The sequence below is a fragment of the Zea mays genome, chromosome 1, assembly GCF_902167145.1.
Source record: "Zea mays cultivar B73 chromosome 1, Zm-B73-REFERENCE-NAM-5.0, whole genome shotgun sequence".
Taxonomy (NCBI): domain Eukaryota; kingdom Viridiplantae; phylum Streptophyta; class Magnoliopsida; order Poales; family Poaceae; genus Zea; species Zea mays.
Window position 1 is genome coordinate 225,458,037 of NC_050096.1, and position 24,367 is coordinate 225,482,403.

Sequence of the window (24,367 nt, forward strand, 5' to 3'; positions counted from 1 at the left end):
CCTTCACAGGCAACTGACTGGGGCTTGCCGCCAACCCACACCTAGAATTCATCATAGTCTTGGAACTCCTGGAAGTCTCCTTCCACGGCTTCGCCTTCTCCTGAGCAGTGGTTACAATGCGGAAAACCTGGTGTTTTGTGGTAAAGCAAGGATGAGTACACATCAACGTACTCAGCAAATGTCCCGTTTGGCTGAGGTGGACTAGCTTTATGTGGGGTTAGGCTCAAGCAGTTGCTTTTAGTTGGTCAGGTAGTTATCATTAGTAGAAGCCAGATTTTAGCATTAACCAACCCGTAAACCATTTCCTCATCGAGGAACATCACCATCATAGTCGAACCAAAACCATAACATAATCCTTGTATCTCGAACCATCTGTATCTCTAATCAAAGAGGATCCCAAGGCTGCTCTTAACCGTGAGCACGGCTGATATACCAGTTTCACTACCCTCTGCAGAGGTTGCACACTTTACCCATGAGTCATGATTCCCTTTCTACCCGGGGAGAGCTAATCCCCATTGACCACTACCTAGGTGGTCCGGCAGGGCATCACTACGTAGCTTTTACAAAGATTCACTAGAGATCGTAGCTGCCCATTAGGTTTCTCCAGTTTGATAAACACAGTACCCCTCCCCGCAGGAGAGTGACTAACAAAGAGCAAAACGAAAGAACCTCGGCACTCGGCCTCGGCAGAGCAAGCACTGTGCCTGGACCCCATTGACGGCACGACGGCTAAGCAACTACACCTCTAGTTCATCTAATTAATCAGCTAAGGGCATCCCATTTCACCCTCATGGTTGCACTGTTATCCCGGGTGGTCTCTCAACGAACCAGTCCTTACGGAGAGGTACTCAGGAAACAGCCTGAGCCCCCTAGAGTATCACAAGATCATCAACATCAACAGGATAACAGTATCATAAATAGCCACATCATGTTCATTGATTATGTTAAAGCAATAGCAAAGTGCTAACCATAACAGCCCATAAGGTCATCAAGGATAAAGTAAAGTGCAAAGCTAGTCAATCCTTAGGTTTCAAGTAAGTAATGCGGGGTAGTAAGTTATAAATGAATAGGACATAGTGGGACAGAGGACACTTGCCTTCACCAAACTGCTGATCAGGGATTTCCTCTGCAACTGCCTCGGGAAACACAGACTGCTCGTTGTCTACGCAAAGCAATCATTCACACTATGCACTTGGGAAAATAACAAACAGAAAACAATATACCAAACATATGCAGCAGAGAGGGGTCACAAGTTCATAACAGAAAAGGGATAGGCACTCTAGTGTTCCCTAGGTCTGGGGTAGAGGACTACACAAAGTGATTCACTATCTACTAATCAGGTCTAGGTTAGTGGTGGGATTAAATAATTATCTGGTTTAAGTTCCTAAACTTAAGTGTTTAAGTCCATAAACTTAAGTAATCCAACTTTTATTAAAGTCTACTCATTTCTAATTATCTTAAATAAGGTTTCAATAGTCTTAATCCTATCCTAGTGATTAGCTATTAATTAATACATGGAAACAGCAGGGAAACATTGCATAAACAGATAGATAATAATATTATGAACATTTTGCAATTTGAAGCACCTAATTTGGAGTTCATATGACAAAGTTATGAATTTTACAAGTTTAGGGGTTAAAATTATACCCTAAGGACTTATTTCGAATTAAATACAAGGGGCAGGGACTTAACTGCGAGAAACCAGGGACGGCGGGCGCAATTTCCAGAAAACAGGGGGGCTCTTTAAGAAAATGCGCGGGCGAAGGGGTATCGGGCGCCTACAGCCGTTGGATCTCAGATCGACGGCTAGGATTAGATCCCGCGGCGGGCGCGCGGGCGCGCGGCGGCGTGAGCGGCTGACAGGCGGGGCCGGGCGGACAGCGCGGGCGCGGGCGACTGGCAGGCGGGACCGGGCGGGCAGCGCGCGCGGGCGACTGGCAAGCGGGACCGGGCGGGCGCGCGCGCGGGCGGACTGACAAGCGGGGCCTAGCGGGCAGAGAGACGGGGTGAGGGGGCAGTGGGCCTGGGCCGCTGGATCGCTGGCAGACGGCCAGGATTAGGTCCGGGCGAGTTGAATCAGGGCCGCCGGATCTGGGTTGAACGGCGGAGATCGGATGGGCGGCCTGGGTCTTCCCTACGGCTAGTTGGGGCGGCGGCGCTCGTCCCCGCGGCGGAGGGCTCGCCGGAGACGAGGGGCACGGGCGACTGGCGGGGCTCTGGGGCAATCCGAGTGGTCGGGGAGGCTAGGGAGGGCACGGGGACTCCATTGGTGGGGTCTGGGTCGGGGCAGAGGCACCGGAGGGGGGCGGTTCACGGCGGGGCGGCTCGGCGGCGGGGTTACTCTACTCCGGCGAGCAATCAAACGCAACAGAGAGCAAAACAAAGGGCGATAGGGGCGGGAGAGGTCCCTTACCTCAAGGCGGGCTCCGGGGACTCCTCGGCGGCGACAGAGACGCGACGGGGACCCGGGTCGACGGTGGCGGCTGCACGGCGGACGACGGGTGAGCGCGGGCAGAGAGAAATAGGGAGGGGGAGAGGGAATTGGGGCGCGTTCCGGGTTGCAGACGTCGGGGCGGAGCTCACCGGGGCTAAGGGCGCGGCGGAGCTCCAACGGCGACAAGGAAGCGAGCTCGGGACAGCGGGGTTATGGCGGCGGCGCTCTGCGTGTGCGCAGCGAGGGGGGAAAGGGGGTCTACTGGGGCGCAAATGGGGGGAGAGGGTGAGGGCGAGTGGGGCTCGGGGCACAAGTGGCCGAGGGCGAGGTGGGGCGAGTCCCACGCGTGACGTGGGCGCGGGGAAGGTGGGCGCGAGCAGCTCGGCGGCGGTTACGCGGGGACGACGGGGCTGACAAGCCGGGCCCGCAACGCAGAGAGAGAGAAGAAAGCGGGTGCGGGCACGAGGGAAGCGGGGCTGACGGGTTGGGCCCACGGGCAGAGAGAGAGCGAGGGAGCGGGCGCGCGCGGGGAAGCGGCAGCGCCGACAGGCCGGGCCCGCTGCGCAGAGAGAGAAGGGGGGGAGAGGTGCGCGCGCGAGGTGGGCCGACTGGGCCGAAAGGCCGAGGAGGGCGGGTAAGTGGGCTGCTTTGCCTTTTTCTTTTATTCTGAATTGTTTTTCCCTTTTCTTTTTACTTATTCTATTTGATTCAAATTCAAATGAGCCCCAAATTCAAATTAGACTTTTTGAGAATTATGCACCAAACAAAAGTGAAATCTAGGGTTCAACATGATGCAACAATTCATACTCCCTTAGGGTTTAACATAATAAACTATAGTTACAAGTAAAATAAGCACTTAGCTCCTATAGAAATGAGAGAGAAAAGAATTAGGAAGGATGAGAAAAGGAAGTAACACCTGAATTTGTGAATATGAGCAAAGAAATTTTATACCCCCAAATTCAGGGTGTTACATCAGGGGAAGGTGACTGGTGTCCATGGCGCCATGGCTGAGAGGGCCGAGCACGACCAGGACATGGTCACGGGAGGAGGCGTCGGCCATGGAGAACAGGAAGGGAAGGCTTTGCGTGCTGCTGGATGGAGAGGACCAGGGGAGGTCGACGACATGTGCTAAACGCAGTTGTCAAGAGGTTCAGCGGCGTGGGGATCGTGGGCATGTGAGGTGGTTTCCTAGGCGACGAGCTGGCGCACCGCGCATGGGCGCGTCATGCGGCCTGGCGCCTGGGCCACTGGTGGGCGCGCGCCTGCTACGCACGAGGCCAAACAATCCACTGGCTGCTGGGCGCACCAAGCGAGCAGGCTGGCGAGCGGCCGCAGGCCGCACACGGGCGAGGCCCAGCGGGGTGGGGGGCAGCGTGCGCAGGGGAATGGGCTGGGGGGCAGCCCGCGCAGCTTGCTGGGCCTGGACGGCTCGCGCGCAGAGCTGGGCCGCGAGCGGCCCAAAAGGGGGGGCGCTGGTCGAGCCAAGGGGGAAGAAGGTGGGCCTGGGGAGCTGGGTCGTGGACGCGAGCTGGGCCTGCTGCGGCGATTGGGGAAGGGCTGGTTTGTTTTTATTTTCTCTTTCTCTTTTTTTGTTCCTTTTATTTAGATATAGTTGCATATTTATACACATATGAATGTAGCTGTTGGGGGCCTTCGGCTTCCGAAGGTCCTCAAAAACATGATTTAACAATGTTTCTGGAGTATAATGTGTGAACAGGTATCTTCGGACTTGAATCAGAAAGGGAGAAGCTCAAAAGATACGAAGGTTGACACAGTGCCGAAGCTGTGAAGCAGGAAAGCTTCGGCATGTTCGCAGAAAAGGGAACCGACTTAAAGATAAAAAGGCCATTTAGACCTCGATAGAATGCTATAGAATTATCACCAAATGTAAAGGGCATGTATGTAATTTTGTATGGGTTGTACCCCGTGCCTATAAATAGGTGAACAGTACCCCCGTACTGTTCACGCTGACTTGGCATTTGCTTTTGCGTCACACTTGTATTTTCATCTCCTTCCAAGCCGAAGGTACATTTATAATTCAATATTGTTTCTATTTCTTTATGATGAGTTAATAAAGTTAAATGAATAATGTTATATGATTATTCATGCTATCTTTTATGTTTCATAAGCTTCGCCTTTTACTAATGTTTATTGTAGTGATGAAGGTTAATCTTTCATGACCTTCGTCCGGAGATCGTTATATCCTAAGGGAAATAATGCTTCAAAGGACGAAGGATCTTAATGTTTAACATTTTCTGTGTTGCCTTGTTCTTAATTCATAGCATTTGAGAACAAGTCTCCAACATTGGCGCCCACCTCCGGTGAACTCACTTCCACTTCTTGAGTTTTTCGGCACCTTCGGCAAGCATCAGCTTCGTCATGCCGCCGAAGAAGGCTTCAGCACCAGGGGCTGGCACGCTGCAGCCGCTGGACCCCAATCAAGACGTCCTTTCTCTTAGAGAAGCACGGAGCCAGAAGAGGAAGGCTACCAGTCCAACACCTCCGGAGGATGATCTAGATCAGGAGATTCGAAATCTGGAAATCCTTCAGCAGCAGGTTCAACGCAAGAAGGAGAAGATGGCCAGGCTAGCTGAACTGCAGAGGCAGATAGACGAAGCCTCTGAAGAAGTTCGTCATCTTGCTCAGGATGAGCAATACCGAAGACCTCAGCATCAAGACCTTCATCAGGAGGGCTTTCACAACGAAGCTGACTGGTATGACAATTTCCATCATGGGAATTTTGTTTTTGATGATGTTTCTCCCCTGTCTGCTGAGTTACAGGCTACACCTTGGCCTCCATCATACAAGCCGCCTCAGCTCCCCGTATTTGATGGCCATTCTGATCCGAAGCAGTTTTTGATGAGTTACGAAGCAACAGTGTCTTCGTACGGTGGCAATGCTTCAGTCATGGCCAAATCTTTCGTCATGGCTGTTAGAAGTGTTGCTCAAACCTGGTATTCCTCCCTTCGACCAGGAACGATCACTTCATGGCAGAAGCTGAAGGACTTGTTGTTAACCAGCTTCCAAGGATTTCAGACGAAGCCGGTCACTGCTCAGGCTCTGTTCCAGTGCACTCAGGACCACGAAGAATACCTTCAGGCATATGTCCGAAGGTTCTTGCGTTTGAGGGCACAGGCACCGACAGTGCCCAATGAGATTGTTATTGAGGCCATGATCAAGGGGCTTCGGCCAGGGCCATCAGCGCAGTATTTTGCCAGGAAGCCACCACAAACGCTGGAGAAGCTGCTCCAGAAGATGGATGAATATATTCGAGCTGACAATGATTTTCGTCAAAGAAGGGAGGAGGCCTTCAGATTTTCTGAGATGACCAGGGGCTTCGGAGGAAGATTCTATCCGAGGCATGTCAGATCAATTCATAATTCCAATCAAAATGATGATAAGGGGAGCCAACAGCAAAGGCCACAGTACTCCTCACAGGCTTCGGGGCAACAGCAAAGCTCCTTCCGACCACCAGCTCCAAGAGGCAGAGGCGCCAGGGGCTTCGGAGGAAGATTTGGCGATCAACCAAGAAGAATCTTTTGCTTATTCTGTGGTGAGAACAAAGGCCATACTACCAGGATGTGCCATGTTACTATACAGAAGCAAAAGGAAATAGCTGAAGCAGCAGCACAACAAGCCCAGCCGAAGCAGGTCATGCATACAGCTTCGTATCATTCGCCCTACATCCCAGAATATGTGGGCAATCATCCTGTAGTCTCTGCTGCTTCGGCAAGTCAGCCTTCAGCTTCCTGGCAACAGCCTCCGCCTCCACCTCCGTTGCAACAAGGTCAGCAGCCAGAAGGGAGCCAATATGCTCCACATCAAAGGGACTTCAGAGAACAGTCCGAAGCTCGCACGGTCAACAGCACCGTGCCAGAATCAAAGCACATCTATTGACAAATATCCTACCTTAATAGCAATATTTTTCATTCAGTTTTATTCTCTGTAATAAAGGACATTGTTTTCATGTAATTAGTTTCGTTGATTCCTACAAGAAAAATATGTTTTCTTCACAGGTTTGCGACAATAAAAAGGACCTTCGGACTATCGAAAATCCTTCGAAGCAATGAAAAGTCGTTCTAAGGAACGCAGAGTAAGTCTGACGAAGTCACAAAAAGTCGTTCCGAAGGGAGCGCAGCGTAAGTTTTCTGCTCCAAAGTCGTTCCAAAAGGAATGCAGAGCATACAGCGAAAAGTCAACGCTGATACCGCCTAAGTAAAAGGCGAAGAAGCTCCAAAGACGTTCCTAAGGGAATGCAGAGCTTATACCGCCTAAGTAAAAGGCGAAGAAGCTCCAAAGACGTTCCTAAGGGAATGCAGAGCTTATACCGCCTAAGTAAGAGGCGAAGAAGCTCCAAAGACGTTCCTAAGGGAATGCAGAGCTTACAGCGAAGAATCAGTGCTGATACAAAAATATTGTGTGGGGATATGTGTGTATCTTTCGGAACAAATGTCATATACGTAGCATAACATCATTACATCATTTTGCATAGCATAAGCATCATACATCATGTTGCATATGGCCCAAGAAGGGGACACAATATTGATCTTCGGAAGTATGATTTGAAAGAGTGAAAATCGTGGTCCCAAGAAGGGGACACAATATTGATTTTCGAAAGTATGATTTGAAAGAGTGAAAATCATGGTCACAAGGAGACACAATCTTCATCTTCGAAGTATAGCTTCGGAGAATTTTTTCACGAAGTTTGGATATTCTTCACGAAGCATGAAAAGAAGGGAAGGTGTTTTTTTTTCGCCAAACTCAAAAACGGTACGTGTGTAAAGTTTCATGCATCGTAAAGAATTGAGTAGCAAAAATAGATATATTACATTCGGGGTTACAAAAATGTTACATTATATTACATTTCCGAAGTTTTTTACAAAAATGTTTAATCCTCTCTCAAAACGACTCCTGCAGCTTCATTCAGAAGCCGATTGACGACTTCGTCCATAATATCTTCGGCCATCTTTTTAATTTCGTCGTCCCCCTTCGGCTGAGGGCCCGAAGGCGCTTTAGTCGGATCTGAAGCAGGACACGACTACATTACTATTACAAATCGCAAACAGATCTTAAAAGCCTAAAGATTACAACACGGTAAAAACTATTATTTAGTACCTAATTGACCTTCGGACTCTGTGCTCTTTTCAGCAGCCTTAGCCACTTCTCTAGCATTATGGATGCCCTTTTCACTTCTCTGAATAATTTCTCTTGCCATTTCTCGGCCACCGTTGTCCCAGATGTCGGTGAAAAATTTTCCCCCAACCGCGCTAGCTTCGGCTGAAGGATCTTTTATATCTTCAGTCGACAAAGTGGCTTCGGACTGTGCTAAAATTTTTACATGCTCACAGCCCTTTTTCTCTAAAATGGTGGCAATCCCTCTGGCGCCAGAGAAGGCACATATATCTCCTCGGCTATTTAAAATTTCTTCGAAGGCTTCAGCTTCGTGGTCAATCCATTCAATGACACCTTCGGGATTGCCCCTCGGAAAATTTTCTTCACTTGAGAATGCGCCGACCTTGGCGAAGCTAGCCTTTAATTTTTTAACACAGTCTATAGATTTATTGTAGCATCTCTTTTTGGATGAACGAAGCTCTTCAACAGTCACTTCTAGGTGATCTGCTCATTGATCGCTGAGTTCACGCTTTGTTTCTTCAAGTATACGTTCTTCTTTGGCTCTGGCCAGTTGTTTCCGAAGGTCTTCAATTTCGCGTTTCTGAGCTTCAGCCTGACTTTTGAAAGCAGCTTCGTCCTCCTTTATTTTATCTATCAATGAGTATAATATTTTGTCTTTTTCGAGACCTTCGTTCCTCAGTTCAATTACTTCGGAACGAAGGTTGCTCAGGGCTATAGTACACCCTTCGTCTTCAGTATCTTTCTGGGCTCTGAGAGCATTGCTAAGAATCAAGCCCTGCAAAAAGGAATATGTGTGTGTGTCAGAGGGTTTAAATGAACGGAAAAATACAAGGATTACATTTATCATACCTTTAAACTGTTATAAGCTAGGCTGTCAGCCAGATCGTTTTTTGATAGCACCGAAAGTCCGTCTTCTAAAGTTGGGAATCCGAAGCTTCTGCTTATCTCCCGACAGACAGAAATTTCCTTGTTGTCGGGAAGACAGTACAAGAAGTCTTCTTCTCCACTGCCATTAAATATTAACGCCCCCTTCGGATATTTCAGTTTTTGGGCATAATGCTGGGCCTCTTGTTCTTCTTTTTCTGATAATTTTTTCCCCGAAGCATGACGAAAAATATAATCACGAATTTTGGGGGATGCTTCGGGGGCAACAACACTAGATTCTTCAATAGTTGGCTTTGTTATTTTCTCTGCCTCACTTTCCAAAGTTTTTGCGGGCTCTGAGGGTCCAGCTTCGGCTTCAATCTCTTGCTCTGGAGCTGTAGAACCAGAGATTTCAGCTGTTGTTTCAGGAGTAACAGCAGTTTTCTTCGGAGGTGTGCTCGAAGATTTGATCGTTTCCAATACGTCTAGCACATTAGCCATTCTCTTTCTCTTCGGAGTTGCAGCTGGCACTTTTTCATTTTTTGCTGTCCCAATGATTGCTGTAGGACTCAAAACTTCTGATGTTTTGGAGCCCTCAGTTGCTTCTCTTACCTCCTCAATTTTTTCTGTCAGCGGCGCTTCGGTTTTCTCTTTTGTTTCTGACAACAAAATGTTTGATTGTTCTGATTCTATCTTTGGTGGCACTTCGGCCGTTTCTGCGATCTCTGGCAACAAGGCTGGCTCGATTAGTTTTTCAGCTTCGGTGGCTGAAGAAGTTTTCCCGGTAAACTCCGGCACCGAAGCTGGTTCAATATAACGCGGCCGATGCGTAAGAACCTTTATCTTTTTCCTTTTCGATTCTGGCTCGCTAGGAGCAGCTGCAGCTTCTTCTTTTGCAGAGATTGTGTTTTTTCTCTTCTGCCTTCGAATGGGATAGCAGTAATCAGGGTAGGCAAACCCAATGGCATCAAATACCCGATTCAGTCTCTTCTTTTTTCGGCCTCCGAAGGCTGCTGACATTGCATTATCTTCAGCCTTCGAGTAGGTCCCGAGTAGCTCATCACTTAAATTGTCAATGCTTTTCAACCACTCATCATCTGGCTCAATAAATTTATCTCCAAATTTGAAGGTGTACTTCAGTCTCACAAGCTCACCTTCGTCGGCCTCTTTTATGGTTTCTTGTGGCATTTCCCATTTCTCAGCAAGCGGCCACACCCTGAAGGCGATATGTTCTTGTACTAAGTCCCTTGTTCCTATAAAAGAGCAGACAACGCCGAAGGCTCTTTGGCACTCTTCGGCGGCTTCGTTCATTTCAACCTTCGGCCTCCGAAGGCCGAAGCTTTGCCAAATAGGACGCATAATTATACCTTTGATGTCTTCTCGTGCTGATAAGTCATTCTTCACATAAAACCATTCTGTCATCCAATCCCCGGGCCATCTCTTCCGAAAGGTTGGTACGGGACAGCTTGCCCCGGACCGAGAAACGAAGCTGTAGCAGCCAAAGTTGTTATGGTACTGTTCTTTGCCCCAAGGCTTTGTTTCATATAATAATTCATGAACATTACAGAAGCTTCTTGCGTCAGGCTTCAGACCTTGGCTCCTCGCGGCCCACACGAAGATATTTAGCCTTATAATTGCCTCGGGAGTAAGTTGATGAAGATAGACTTCGAAGATTTTCAACACCTCCACGACGAAGCTGCTCAAGGGGAATCGCAATCCAGCTTTCAAAAAGCTTCGGTACACCACAACTTCATTTTCTTCAGGGTGTGGACAAGTTTTTTCCCCTTCGTCCGCCCTCACAACGGACAGATCCCGGAAATACCTTCCTCTCATATTAACAAGATGATTCTCTTTGATAGTTGATTTACCATAAACTGAATGGCTTGGTCGCCAGGGGCGATCTTCGGAGTCTTCGCCATCGCTGTCCATATCATAACTTTCACTGTCACCACTATCTTCAGACAGCCCCTCCAGAATTTCCTTGGTAATCTTTTCTGTGTTGGACTTCGACATCGCTATAAGAAACCCTAGGTTCTTCTCTTCATCAAGACTCAGCTTCATCTCAGCAGCAGCCTTCTTAGCAGCTTCAGACATCTTCGGAAGCGCTAAAAAACTGTTTTTAAAAGCCGAAGCTTCAAAGCTAAAAACTTAGCAGATCACAGTGCACAAGAGCTAAAAAATGAGTGAGCAAGAGTGGTTGGCCAGAAAGCGTGCAAAATAAGTCTGCGGTATGGCCGTATTTATACGCTTGATGCGTTGAAAGTTGAAAGACCCCACTTGTCATTGAATGTTGCTATTCTAGCAAAGGGAAGGTGTTTTTTCGGACCTTCGGCATAAAGCCTTCGTTCATATCGCAATCTGAATTTATTATTTCAAACAAATTAATATTGCGAGGGGCTACTGTTGGGGGCCTTCGGCTTCCGAAGGTCCTCAAAAACATGATTTAACAATGTTTCTGGAGTATAATGTGTGAACAGGTATCTTCGGACTTGAATCAGAAAGGGAGAAGCTCAAAAGATACGAAGGTTGACACAGTGCCGAAGCTGTGAAGCAGGAAAGCTTCGGCATGTTCGCAGAAAAGGGAACCGACTTAAAGATAAAAAGGCCATTTAGACCTCGATAGAATGCTATAGAATTATCACCAAATGTAAAGGGCATGTATGTAATTTTGTATGGGTTGTACCCCGTGCCTATAAATAGGTGAACAGTACCCCCGTACTGTTCACGCTGACTTGGCATTTGCTTTTGCGTCACACTTGTATTTTCATCTCCTTCCAAGCCGAAGGTACATTTATAATTCAATATTGTTTCTATTTCTTTATGATGAGTTAATAAAGTTAAATGAATAATGTTATATGATTATTCATGCTATCTTTTATGTTTCATAAGCTTCGCCTTTTACTAATGTTTATTGTAGTGATGAAGGTTAATCTTTCATGACCTTCGTCCGGAGATCGTTATATCCTAAGGGAAATAATGCTTCAAAGGACGAAGGATCTTAATGTTTAACATTTTCTGTGTTGCCTTGTTCTTAATTCATAGCATTTGAGAACAAGTCTCCAACAGTAGCTGTTCATTTTAGGCCATGACAAAATTATTTAAACACTATAGCAAACAAAGCTATGCTTCAGTATGAAATGCAACAACCAAAGTTTTTTTCTAGGGTTTTATTTTACTAGGCTTCACATATATAAAACAAAATAACTATCCGCTATTTTGCACAAAAAAAAGGAAAAAGAAGGGAAGAAAGAGGGTAACACCTTAATTTGGTGGATATTAGGAAAGAAATTTTATACCCCCAAAATTAGGGTGTTACAGATCTAACCCCCTTAACAAGAATCTCGTCCTCAAGATTCAAGAAGAGGCTAGCAAGAAATTGAGATTGGTTCATCGATCTTTCATAGCTTTTTGTAACTCAACTTTTACTCTGGCAACTTTAACTTGTGGACTGGTTGCTTTGACCTTGAGATATTCACGACCACTGACGCAATTCTTAAGGATCTCTGGGACCTGTGGGTTAGGACCCACACATGCTTCCGTTGGACCACTTGATCCCTGTTGGTTGATGTTGATCGCATTGTCTTCATTGGGATTAGTGGCTAACCCCTTTAACAGGAGCATTGATACACACTTGATGAAGATGCAGCCGACTCCGATCTTGATTGACTAAGAGAGGTTGGAGGTTGCCAAGTGGACAGGTGCAAGAGGAAAGAACAGCAAGAAAAGGTAAGCATAGACGAATTAGAGAGAGCAGGGGGGAGAACCCAACTACTTAACTCTATGGCACTCAGCTAGTCAACTGATGCCATTGCGGACCCGGGGCCACAACACACCAACACTCATCACAAAGAAGCAAATCAGTCATAACACAAAGACAAACCGCACAAGCATACAACAACAAACATCTCGTTGCTATACGTAACTTTTAATTAAGTGGTGGTCTCTCCTTACCAAGGGGAAGCTATTCTAGGGCCATCGAAAGGCAAGGGGAATAATAAGACATGCAGGATAGGGGCATGAGCATAACAAAGGATGGAGCTAAAGCAAGGATTGTAAGCGACCAGGAAAAGGATACGACCAAGAGCATAATGAGTAGAACACCACTCTCAAGCTGAGATAGAAAAGAGGAGACTTTAAAAGGCAGGTCTAAGATAAGCATTAAAGCAAGATCTAGTGATTACAAAGGTAAGGGTGATTTCAAGCAAAAGCTAAGACTTGCAATGCGATAGAGGAAAAGGAAACGAACAAGAGCGAGATGGGTAAGACAACACTCTCGGATTGAAATGGAATAAGTGAGGCTAAAAAAATAGGTAAACATCGTGGTAAATATGGAGAGAGGTCAAGGGTCAAAGGTGATAATAGGCCAGGATATAAAGGAAGAGGTAAATGTGCATAAAAAACCAGGAATCTAGGTACAACCAAGGATGAGGTTACAAACTCGTGAGCCAAAGAAGAGGATACGACCAAGAGAAATAAGGTATGAGACGGAAGAGGGGCAATTTTAAAGGGCAGGTATGAGACAAACATCAATGTAGGATATAGAGGTGTCAAGGGTGCATATGATAATAATTAAAAGCATAACAAAAGGATATAGTTAAGGCAAGACTTGCAAAACGACAAAGTGGGGAAAACAATCAAGGGTAAGATAGGTAAGGTTCCAACAGAAGGGTTGAAGTAAAGATTCATTACCAAGTGGAGTGACAAGGAGACAACTAGATCACCAAGGATATGCAAAGTAGAATGACCGCTCATGGATCATTAAGAAACAAGGGTGGTCAAGGGCATGTCAACTGAAATGTCTCAAACAGATATTGGGATATAAAGGTAAGTATATATAAAAATAAGAGTATGCGAGATTTCAAGGACACTAGCATACCAAGACAAGGGAATAGAACAAAGCCAAAAGATAACGACTTAACAACGGAATAGGAAGGGATCTCAAAAGACAGTAAGATCATGGACATATAAACTAAAATGTTTCAATAGGCAACAGAGTTTTTATTAGAGGTAGGTATTGAAACAAGAGTATTAAAGAACCCAGGGATACAAGCATGTTAATACCAAGGGAATCGAGATCGCCAAATGGTAGAAATTTAACGATGAAAGAGGAAAGAATCCCAAAAGACAAGAAGATTATGATCAGGGGGCATCTACAAGGATGTCGCAAGCATAAGAGTGAGATCAGATCTAATAGATTAAGAGAAGTATAGACCATACTAGAATAAAATACTTTTTGGCAAGGGGGCACATAGGAGCACAACATAGAATTAGTCGAGCTGACTAATATTTTGAAGCAGAATCAAGGATGAGGTGAAATAATAGTCAATAAGTCGTAAAACGGCCAATGCTACTCTAGGCTAGCGGTCCTACAGTCAGCATGACTTTGATACCACTTATGTCACACCCGGTTTTGAAGGTAAACCGAATGCGAACCATGTGCGTGCCAGGATCAGTAATTCACGTACACAGCGATTACATAAATGACTCATCATAGCACAATGCTTAGAATTACAATAAAGAGTAAGTAATGATATTACAGACTAGAGTCATTTACATAATATAAATCAAAGTACACAGAATCGAAACGTAGCCAACGTAAACAACCCACCACAGGCAGCTGACTGGGGGAGGTCACTAGCCTAATCCTCGAACTCGTCGACGTCCTGGAACTCCTGGAGATCCGCCTCGACGCCTTCTTTACCTGAGCATAGATTGCACCAAAGACAACCTGGTGTTTTGTGAAAGCAAGGGTGATTACACATCAACGTACTCAGCAAATGTCCCGTTTGGCTGAGGTGGACTAGCTTTATGTGGAGTTAAGCTCAAGCAGTTGCTTTTAGTTGGTCAAGTATTTATTATGAGTGTAAGCCAAGTTTTATCATATAACCAACCCATGAACCATTTCCTCCTCGAGGAAACATCAATATCATCATCGAACCAAAAACATTAGTAGAACCATTGCATCTCGAACCATCTGTATCTCTAATCAAAGAGGATCCCAAGGCCGCTCATAACCGTGAGCACGGCTGATATATCAGTTTCATTACCCTCTGCAGAGGTCGCACACTTTACCCATGAGCCGTGATTCCCGTTTTGCCCGGGGATCATGACTCCCCATTGATCACTTCCTAGGTGGTCCGGCAGGGTATCACTACGTAGCCTTTACAAAGATTCCCTAGAGGTCATAGCCGCCCGTTAGGTTTCTCCAGTTTGATAAACACAGTACCTCTCCCCGCAGGAGGGTGACTAACAAAAGCAAAACGAAAGAACATCGGCACTCAGCCTCGGCAGAGCAAGCACTGTGCCTGGACCCGATTGACAGCACGACGGCGAAGCAACTACACCTCTAGTTCCTCTAATTAATTAGCTAAGGGCATCCCATTTCACCCTCATGGTTGCATTGTTATCCCGGGTGGTCTCTCAACGAATAGGTCCTTACGGAGAGGTACTCGGGAAACAGCCCGAGTCCCCTAAATGCCACAAGTATATCATCATGTCCAGAATAAAATCATAGTATCATCATTGTATCTCATCATGTTCATTGATTAAAGTAAAGCGCTAGCATGTAGCTAACCATAGTAACCCAAAAGGTAAATCAAGGACAAGGTAAATAGAAAGCTAGTAAATCCTTAGGTTGCTCATAGTATGCGGGACAGTGTATTATAAAGTAAATGAGACATAATGGGTCAGAGAACACTTGCCTTCACCAAACAGATGCTCAGGATCTTCTGCCTCATAGAACTCGAAGAGCTATATCCCTTGGTCGCCAACGCTTGATCTTCGATCCCTCGAAGCTCGGAAACGGATCACAATCTATTCGCGACGCATAGCGAATACAAACAGGCACAAACAAACATATATATGCATAAGAACATTACATCATTCAAATAAAAACATAATAAAACATGCAAAACAAAATAGAGCGTGTTACTACGGTCACGCGAGGAAAAAGAAATGAGACGGTCGAAGCCACGGTCAAGAAGTTATAACGTTTACATTATGCTAGTAATAGTCAGGACATTTAATTCGACATTATCAAATATAAATTATAACTGTGATTTAGTTTTGGTTAAATCTGATACACTAACACTTATCAAATAAGTAAGTAATATAGTTAGCGCGAGAGATTCTAAGCGAGGCGAGTTTACGACGCGTGAAACAATACGACAGCGTGCGGAATGACGAGCGGATACGCGCGGCATAGCACGCTGATGACACACGAAACAGTGCGCGCGACCAGCGCGAACGACGCGCGAATCAGCACGTGACCACGATTACATCACGCACGAACAACACGCAGACAGCACGTGAACGATGCGCGAACCAGCACGCGACCAGGACAAGGAAAACAAAATAGGTGACGCGTTTATACTAAATTAATATTAAATAAATAAGGAGTAGTTTAGTTAATATCAGTCATGTTAATGTTTATTATAGAAACGCAAGTTGAACACTACACATTTAATCTAATTAGAATATTAATCTAATAAATATTAGTCGGGTAAACCTTAAGTTAATTATTTAAAATATGTGACTTGACAATCTAACGTTATTAACTGGAGTTATAGACGGAACTAATTTATTATCACACACCGACGCCGCGCGACACACGAACCGGACGAGTGGCACGAACGCGCGAAGGAAATGTCGACACACGCAAACAGCGCGTGAATGGCACGCGAACATGCACGCGATATCGTGCAGGCAGCGCGATAGCGCGCAACGATGCGTGACGACGCGCCGACACACGCGACGTACGCACATGACATGCGACAACGCGTGCGAACGGCACGCGACACGCGAGAATAACGCATGAACTATACGCACGAACAACACGACGACGGCGATCGTCACACGTGCGAACAGCGCGTAGATAGTGCGACGACGCGCACGACTCACAAGAGTCGCTAACAGAGATCGTGTTTATACTAAACACTAAATACGTATTAAATACCACGTCTAAATTGTTAAAATCACATTACCACCTATTTACAGTCGCCTGACTAAAATCATAATTTTAATCTGATTGAGTATTTAGTTTACTGACCGATACTTAAATAGGAAATTAATTAGCGCAGGGGGATAGACGAGCTAGACGGGGGATAGACGGGAGTCGTCTAGGGGTAGACGGATGTCGTCGGGACCCGACGACACGCTGCGTGTACGCGAAACAATGCGCACAACAGCGTGCGACACGCGCGAGTCAACACGACTACGCGCGCGAATAGCATGCTGACGCACAAATGAGAACTACTACATAGATGTCGCCTCTATACTAGACAAATATTAACTTTAAAACATTTATATAGTCATTAATCACACTATCATATATTTATAAAGCGTGAGTTAAAAACTATAAACTAGTTTTAATTAGAATGTCGTTTTTTTAATAACCACTATAGAATACCGAAAGGATAAATAATTAATTAATCAATTAAACTTGCGATATGACTAGATAGCATTAATAATACAAAATCGACGTTATCACGAAGTTGACATGACTAAAACGAGACGTAACGGGTTTACGCATAATAGAATAAATAACAATTCACGGACTATAAAAGACGTGACATACGAGAACTACTAAATACACATCGCGATTACACTAAGCAAGTAATGAATCAAAATATTTGTGTTGGTATTAATGATGTTAACGTATATTTATAAAAGTACAACTTAAAACTATAAATTAAATTGCTATTTTAATAACCATCGGATAAATAGATAATCAACTAATTAATTACAACGTGTGTCGTGATAAAATAAAGTTATTATCATATAGTTGAGGTTATCACGAATTCGACGTGACGGAAACGAGTCAAGACAGATTTACGACGGATTAAATTACGTGGCTCGATTCTATTGGCCAGGAACTGACCACACCGAGGGCCACACTACAGAAAATCCTTTTCGATGTATTTTGTATCTCATAAGCAGGGACAATTTCTAGGCGCGCAAGAGAGGCGGAGTCACGCTCGGGGCTGTGGCGCTTGAGCTCGGCTTGGTCGTGGGTCTGGCTGCTTCTCACCAGCAGCGAGCGCGACGACAAAGCCATGAACGGGGCTGCAGACGCGGGGAGGTAGATTGCGCTGCTGGGCTGAGACTCGCGCATGATGCGTTGCCTGCGCAGCAAGGGGAACGGGCTGGCCGGCTGGGCGCCGAGCACGCCGCCGCGCAGGACTGGTCGAGGGAGCAGGGGCACGCAAAAGGGGAGTCCAACTGCCATGGCTGAGGCTGCTCCCCGAAGGATGACGTCGTGGCTGCGGGTGGCGCACAACGAGGCAAGGTCGCGGACGACGGTGCAAGATTTCACGGCTGGCAACGATCGTGCGGTGGGGTACGAAACAAAGATAGAAGAAGACTCACCGCGAGCTTGGTCGTCAGGGGAAGGTGACTGGTGTCCATGGCGCCATGGCTGAGAGGGCCGAGCACGACCAGGACATGGTCACGGGAGGAGGCGTCGGCCATGGAGAACAGGAAGGGAAGGCTTTGCGTGCTGCTGGATGGAGAGGACCAGGGGAGGTCGACGACATGTGCTAAACGCAGTTGTCAAGAGGTTCAACGGCGTGGGGATCGTGGGCATGTGAGGTGGTTTCCTAGGCGACGAGCTGGCGCACCGCGCATGGGCGCGTCATGCGGCCTGGCGCCTGGGCCACTGGTGGGCGCGCGCCTGCTACGCACGAGGCCAAACAATCCACTGGCTGCTGGGCGCACCAAGCGAGCAGGCTGGCGAGCGGCCGCAGGCTGCACACGGGCGAGGCCCAGCGGGGTGGGGGGCAGCGTGCGCAGGGGAATGGGCTGGGGGGCAGCGCGCGCAGCTTGTTGGGCCTGGACGGCTCGCGCGCAGAGCTGGGCCGCGAGCGGCCCAAAAGGGGGGGCGCTGGTCGAGCCAAGGGGGAAGAAGGTGGGCCTGGGGAGCTGGGTCGTGGACGCGAGCTGGGCCTGCTGCGGCGATTGGGGAAGGGCTGGTTTGTTTTTATTTTCTCTTTCTCTTTTTTTTTGTTCCTTTTATTTAGATATAGTTGCATATTTATACACATATGAATGTAGTTGTTCATTTTAGGCCATGACAAAATTATTTAAACACTATAGCAAACAAATCTATGCTTCGGCATGAAATGCAACAACCAAAGTTTTTTTCTAGGGTTTTATTTTACTAGGCTTCACATATATAAAACAAAATAACTATCCGCTATTTTGCACAAAAAAAGGAAAAAGAAGGGAAGAAAGAGGGTAACACCTTAATTTGGTGGATATTAGGAAAGAAATTTTATACCCCCAAAATTAGGGTGTTACAGTTTTAGGTACCCAACTCTTGTTGGGTCCTACAAGGTTAGTCACAATAGTTTTTGGAACCCATATGCAAGTTTTGTCTCCCTTGCATTTGGATCCCAATTTCCTAGCCACTACTTTTGCATTCTTACATGAAAGAACAAAAGAAGTGTTGCAAGCATGGAAAACAGTAGTAGACTCATTGCACATTTTCCTAGGCACATGATGCACAACATGATTTCTCCTAGGCCTACTTCTACCATGAACAAAAGTAGAACTAGAGGCAAACATAGCATGTGAATTAAAAGCATCATGATCATAACTCCTATTATAATGAGCACGATTAGCAATTTTCCTATCATAAATAAAGGCATGGTTCCTTTGAGGATTACTAACCACAGGAGCCTTCCCTTTCTCCTTGTTGGGAATGGGAGCCCTTTGGCTTGTTAAGTTCTTGGCTTCCTTTCGAAAACCAAGCCCATCCTTAATTGAGAGGTGTCTACCAACGGTGTAGGCATCACTAGCAAATTTTAATTTACCAAAATTAATTTTGCAAGTCTTAAGTTGAGCATTAAGACTTGCCACCTTGTCATTTAATTTGGTAATAGAAATAAGGTGTTCTCACAAGCATCAACATCAAAATCCTTACATCTATTACATATAACAACATGCTCTACACATGAACTAGTATTGTTGACTTCCTCTAGCTTAGCATTTAGTTCATCATTTAAGCTTTTTAAACTAGCGACCGATTCATGGCAAACAGACAATTCAGAGGATAACATTTCATTTCTCTTAATTTATAAGGCAAGGGATTTTTGCACACTAACAAATTTGTCATGTTCCTCATATAAAATATCCTCTTGTTTTTCTAACAATCTATCCTTTTCATTTAGAGCATCAATTAATTCATTAATCTTTTCTATTTTAGCTCTATCTAAACCTTTAAATAAACTAGAGTAATCTACTTCATCATCGGAAGAATCATCATCGCTAGAAGTAGTGTACTTAGGGGTATCTCGAACATGTACCTTCTTTTCCTTGGCCATAAGACATGTATGGCGTTCGTTGGGGAAGAGAGAAGACTTGTTGAAGGCCGAGGCAGCGAGTCCTTCGTCATCGGAGTCGGAAGAGGAGCAGTCTGAGTCCCATTCCTTTCCAAGGTGCGCCTCGCCATTTGCCTTCCTGTAGCTCTTCTTTTTCTCCCTCTTCCCGCTCTTTTCTTGTCCCTGGTCACTATCATTATCGGGACAATTTGCAATAAAGTGACTAGTCTTACCGCATTTGAAGCAGGAGCGCTTTCCCTTTGTTTTGTTCTTGTTGGGGTACTCCTTGCGTCCTTTAAGTGCGGTCTTGAAGCGCTTGATGATAAGTGCCATCTCATCTTCGTTGAGGCCGGCAGCCTCCACTTGAGCTACCTTGCTTGGTAGTGCCTCCTTGTTGCTAGTTGCCTTGAGCGCAACGGGTTGCGGCTCGTAGACGGGCAGAGGGTCGTTTAAGGCGTCATCTACATACCTTGCCTCCTTAACCATCATGCGCCCGCTTACAAATTTTCTGAGTATCTCCTCGGGCGTCATCTTTGTGTACCTGGGATTTTCATGGATAAGGTTCACAAGATGGGGGTCAATAACTGTAAAGGACCTGAGCATGAGTCGGACGACGTCGTGATCCGTCCATCTTGTGCTTCCATAGCTTCTAATCTTGTTAACTAGGGTCTTAAGCATGTTGTAGGTTTGTGTTGGCTCTTCTCCCCTGATCATGGTGAATCTCCCTAGCTCGCCTTCTACCAGTTCCATTTTGGTGATCATTGTAGCATCATTTCCCTCATGTGAGATCTTGAGGGTGTCCTAGATTTGCTTGGTGTTGTCCAAGCCACTTACTTTATTATACTCGTCCCTGCAAAGAGATGCTAACAACACAGTAGTAGCTTGGGCATTCTTATGAATTTTCTCATTTATAAAAACTGGATTGTCAGTACTATCAAAATGCATTCCGTTTTCAACAATCTCCCAGATACTAGGATGGAGAGAAAATAAGTGACTACGCATTTTATGACTCCAGAAAGAGTAGTCTTCTCCATCAAAGTGTGGAGGTTTCCCAAGTGGAATTGATAGCAAATGAGCATTTGAATTGTACGGCATGCGGGAATAATCAAAAGAATAGTTTTGATTAACCATCTTTTTCTTTGATCAAGAATCGTCATCGTCGTCGTCTCTTGGTGAAGAAGAAGATGCATCGCTGTCGTAGTAGATGATCTTCTTGATGCGCCTCTTCTTCTTCCCGTCCTTCTTCTTGTGACTTGAGCCTGAGTCAGTGGGCTTGTCATCTCTTGGCTCGTTGAAGATGGACTCCTTCTCCTTGTCGTTGACCACCAACCCCTTTCCCTTAGGATCCATATCTTCGGGTGGTTAGTCCCTTAGATGAAGAGTACAACTCTGATACCAATTGAGAGCACCTAGAGGGGGGTGAATAAGTGATCCTGTAAAATTCAACACTAAATTCCAACAAGCTTTATTAAAGAGATATTAGCGCAAGTTAATCAAGTCTACGAGGCGAGCTCTTGCGAACACAAATAATCACAGAGAGAGCAATCACAAGAGACACGCGATTTTATCTCGTGGTTCGGCCAAGTAACACTTGCCTACTTCCACGTTGTGGCGTCCCAATGGACGAGGGTTGCACTCAACCCCTTTCAAGTGATCTAATGATCAACTTGAATACCACGGCTTTCATCCTTATAGTTTTTTTCCCGCTTGCGAGGAATCTCCACAAGTTGGAGCCTCTCGCCCTTACAATATTGATCACAAAGAACACACAAGAGTAAGGTTGGGAAGAGCAACACACATAAGACTCAAATACGCAGCACAACCACGCACACAAGTCACGACTTGAGCTCGAAACACAACACACGGAGTTCACAACTCAAATGCAGCTCAAATCACTAACACAAAGAATCGAATGCGTGAAGTTGGAGTCTTGGAGTCTTAGGATGCTTACTGAATGCTTGGCTTAACTCCTCCATGCGCCTAGGGATCCCTTTTATAGCCCTAAGGCAGCTAGGAGCCGTTGGAGATCAACATGGAAGGCTATCCTTGCCTTCTGTCAAGTGGCGCACCGGACAGTCTGGTGCGCCACCGGATAGGTCCTGTAGACAGTCTGGTGCGTGATCTCCTTCCAAATTTGGCATATCCGACTGTTGCTCCTCTGGGCTGATTGGCGCACCGGACACTGTCCGGTACACACCGGACAGTCCGGTGCACCAGCTGACCATTGGAGCAGTCCACGTGTCGCGCGAAGATTGCGCGGCCGACCGTTGGTGTAGTAGATCATTGGCTCACTAGACAGTCCGGTGAATTATAGCCACATCGCCCCTATGCTTTTCCCGAGGGCGACGAGTTCGCCGCGGATGACTCACCGGACAGTCTGGTGCACCACCGGACAGTCCGATGAATTATAGCCGTACACCGTCGTCGATTCCCGAGAGCAGCCATTTTGCCGGAGACCAGCCTGGCGCACCGGACACTGTCCGGTGCACCACCGGACAGTCCGGTGTGCCAGGCCGAGCTGGACTTTGGCTGCACACAGCCAAGTCTTTTGCAATTCGTTTCTTTTCTTCTCTGCTCTGTTTCTAACACTTAGACAAATACATTAGTATACAAAAACCAATTACTAAGTCTAGAAACATACCTTGTTATATGAATTGCACTTCTTGCTTGTTTGGCACATAGCAACTCACTTACTATGTGTTGGACACTTAATCACCAAAACATTATAGAAATGGCCCAAGGGCACATTTCCCTTTCAGATCCCTTAGCCCAGAGAAATCCAGGGCGAAGCCTAGGCTGTCTTCCTCCTCAGAGTCCAGGCTCCCTGAGGGGAACGGTAGCCCAGCGTACATCCAGGTGACGGAGCTAGTGTCGAAACTTGGTTGGAAGGGGATGGGGTTGAACACGGATGGTTCTCCCCCGTCCCCTGCCATGTCTCTCTAGGGAGCGTCCGGCCCCTCTCGACCCACAGGTGGGAGGGCCTGTGCAGCTGACACCCTTCGCTCGACGCTGTGGGGAACGGTGTCTCCCACGTCGGAGGAGGTGGTGCAAGGAATATTGGTGCAGGTGTAGTTGGCGGCGCTCTGAGTGAAATGTTGACACTAGCCAAGTCCCTTGAGAGGGACTCGATGCTGTCATCAGTCCTGGCTACGCCTCCAGCGCGCGGAGTGCCCTATGGGGCACGATCGCGGTTGCTCTGTCTTTGCCTCCTGCAACAAGAAGGGTGACGACGGGAGCTTGGGCGCTCAAGAGGGACAGGTGGGAGGAATATCATATCATACTCGATGCCTAGAGAGATGAACTCAAGACTCCCAAACCTAATCGTCATCCCTAGCCTGAGCAGGTGGTGAAAACCTGCCATCTAGAGTGCTGGCGAGAACTGGGAGTGTTTCACGTGACTGTCCCCTACCTGACACGCCAACTATCGGTGTTTGGACCGTGGGTCCTTAACCAACCAGTAAATGTGTCGCATGGCCGACTCTAGATGGTGTGCGAGGAGACACAAGCGATTATCCTGGTTTAGGCTACTCAAGGCCCTACTTCCAGCAGAGAGGATGAGGCTTATATTACTCGCATCATGGTGCCTGTAGTAGGGGTTTACAAGCACAGATGGAGAGGGCAAGTCCCTAGGTCCCTAGAGATGATTGAGGCAAGTGCCAATACCTAAGACAGAGTGAGAGTGTGAGTGTTCGTCTACGTGTGTTGTGTTCGTGTTGATGTCGTCGATGTTGATCTCTCGTCCGTGGAGGGACCCCTGTCCTATTTATACACCAAGGGGAGCGTCCTTAGTGAAGCCAGATCTTGTATTCGAAGAAGAGATGCCTAGCGTCTGGTGTGATGGCGTATTGTGGAGCAGATTCGTGCATGCTGACTTCCCATAGAGAGCCGAGGCCGAGATCGAGGGGTTGTCCCTACACCCGAGCCCCCGAGGGAGAGGCCGCCCATGCTGTAGTGGTTGTAATAGCGACGGGGTATGGGTCAAAGTCTGCTTACGAGGTGCGTCATCGTCCTGGCGTGTGATGACGTCGAGATTCCCTGCAGCACTCATTGAGATCAAAGCCCCTGCTTGGTTGATGCAGAAGTCTTCCTGAGGCGCTAGCCGAGCCGTCCCTCGACGTGCGCTACAGTCGGGCGGAGTGGCTGTCTGCGGGATTCGCGGCGTAGTCGGTGGCCGAGTCCGAGCTCGGGCGAGGCAGAGAACTCGCTCGAAGGTTGAGCTTGACGTCGGGCGAGGTGGAGAAATTACCCGAAGGCTGGTCCCGGGGTCACGCGAGGCAGAGAGGTCATGCCCGAAGGCTCGTCCGCTCGGCTTGTCGTATTAGGTGTCTCATCGGAGGGCATCAAGCGGCGTGCGCGTACTGTTTATGTAGGCGTAATCATGCCGCTACGATGGACGTTGTCGGGGACCATAATTAGGGGTACCCTCAAGGCTCCTAATTCTCAGCTGGTAACCCCCATCAGCATAAAGCTGCAAAGGCCTGATGGGTGCGATTAAGTCAGGGATCAGTCCATATGAGGGACTCGATCACGCCTCGCCCGAGCCTAGCCTCGGACAAGGGCAGCCGACCCCGGAGGACCTCCGTCTCGCCCGAGGCCCCCCTCCAGCGGCGAACATGTT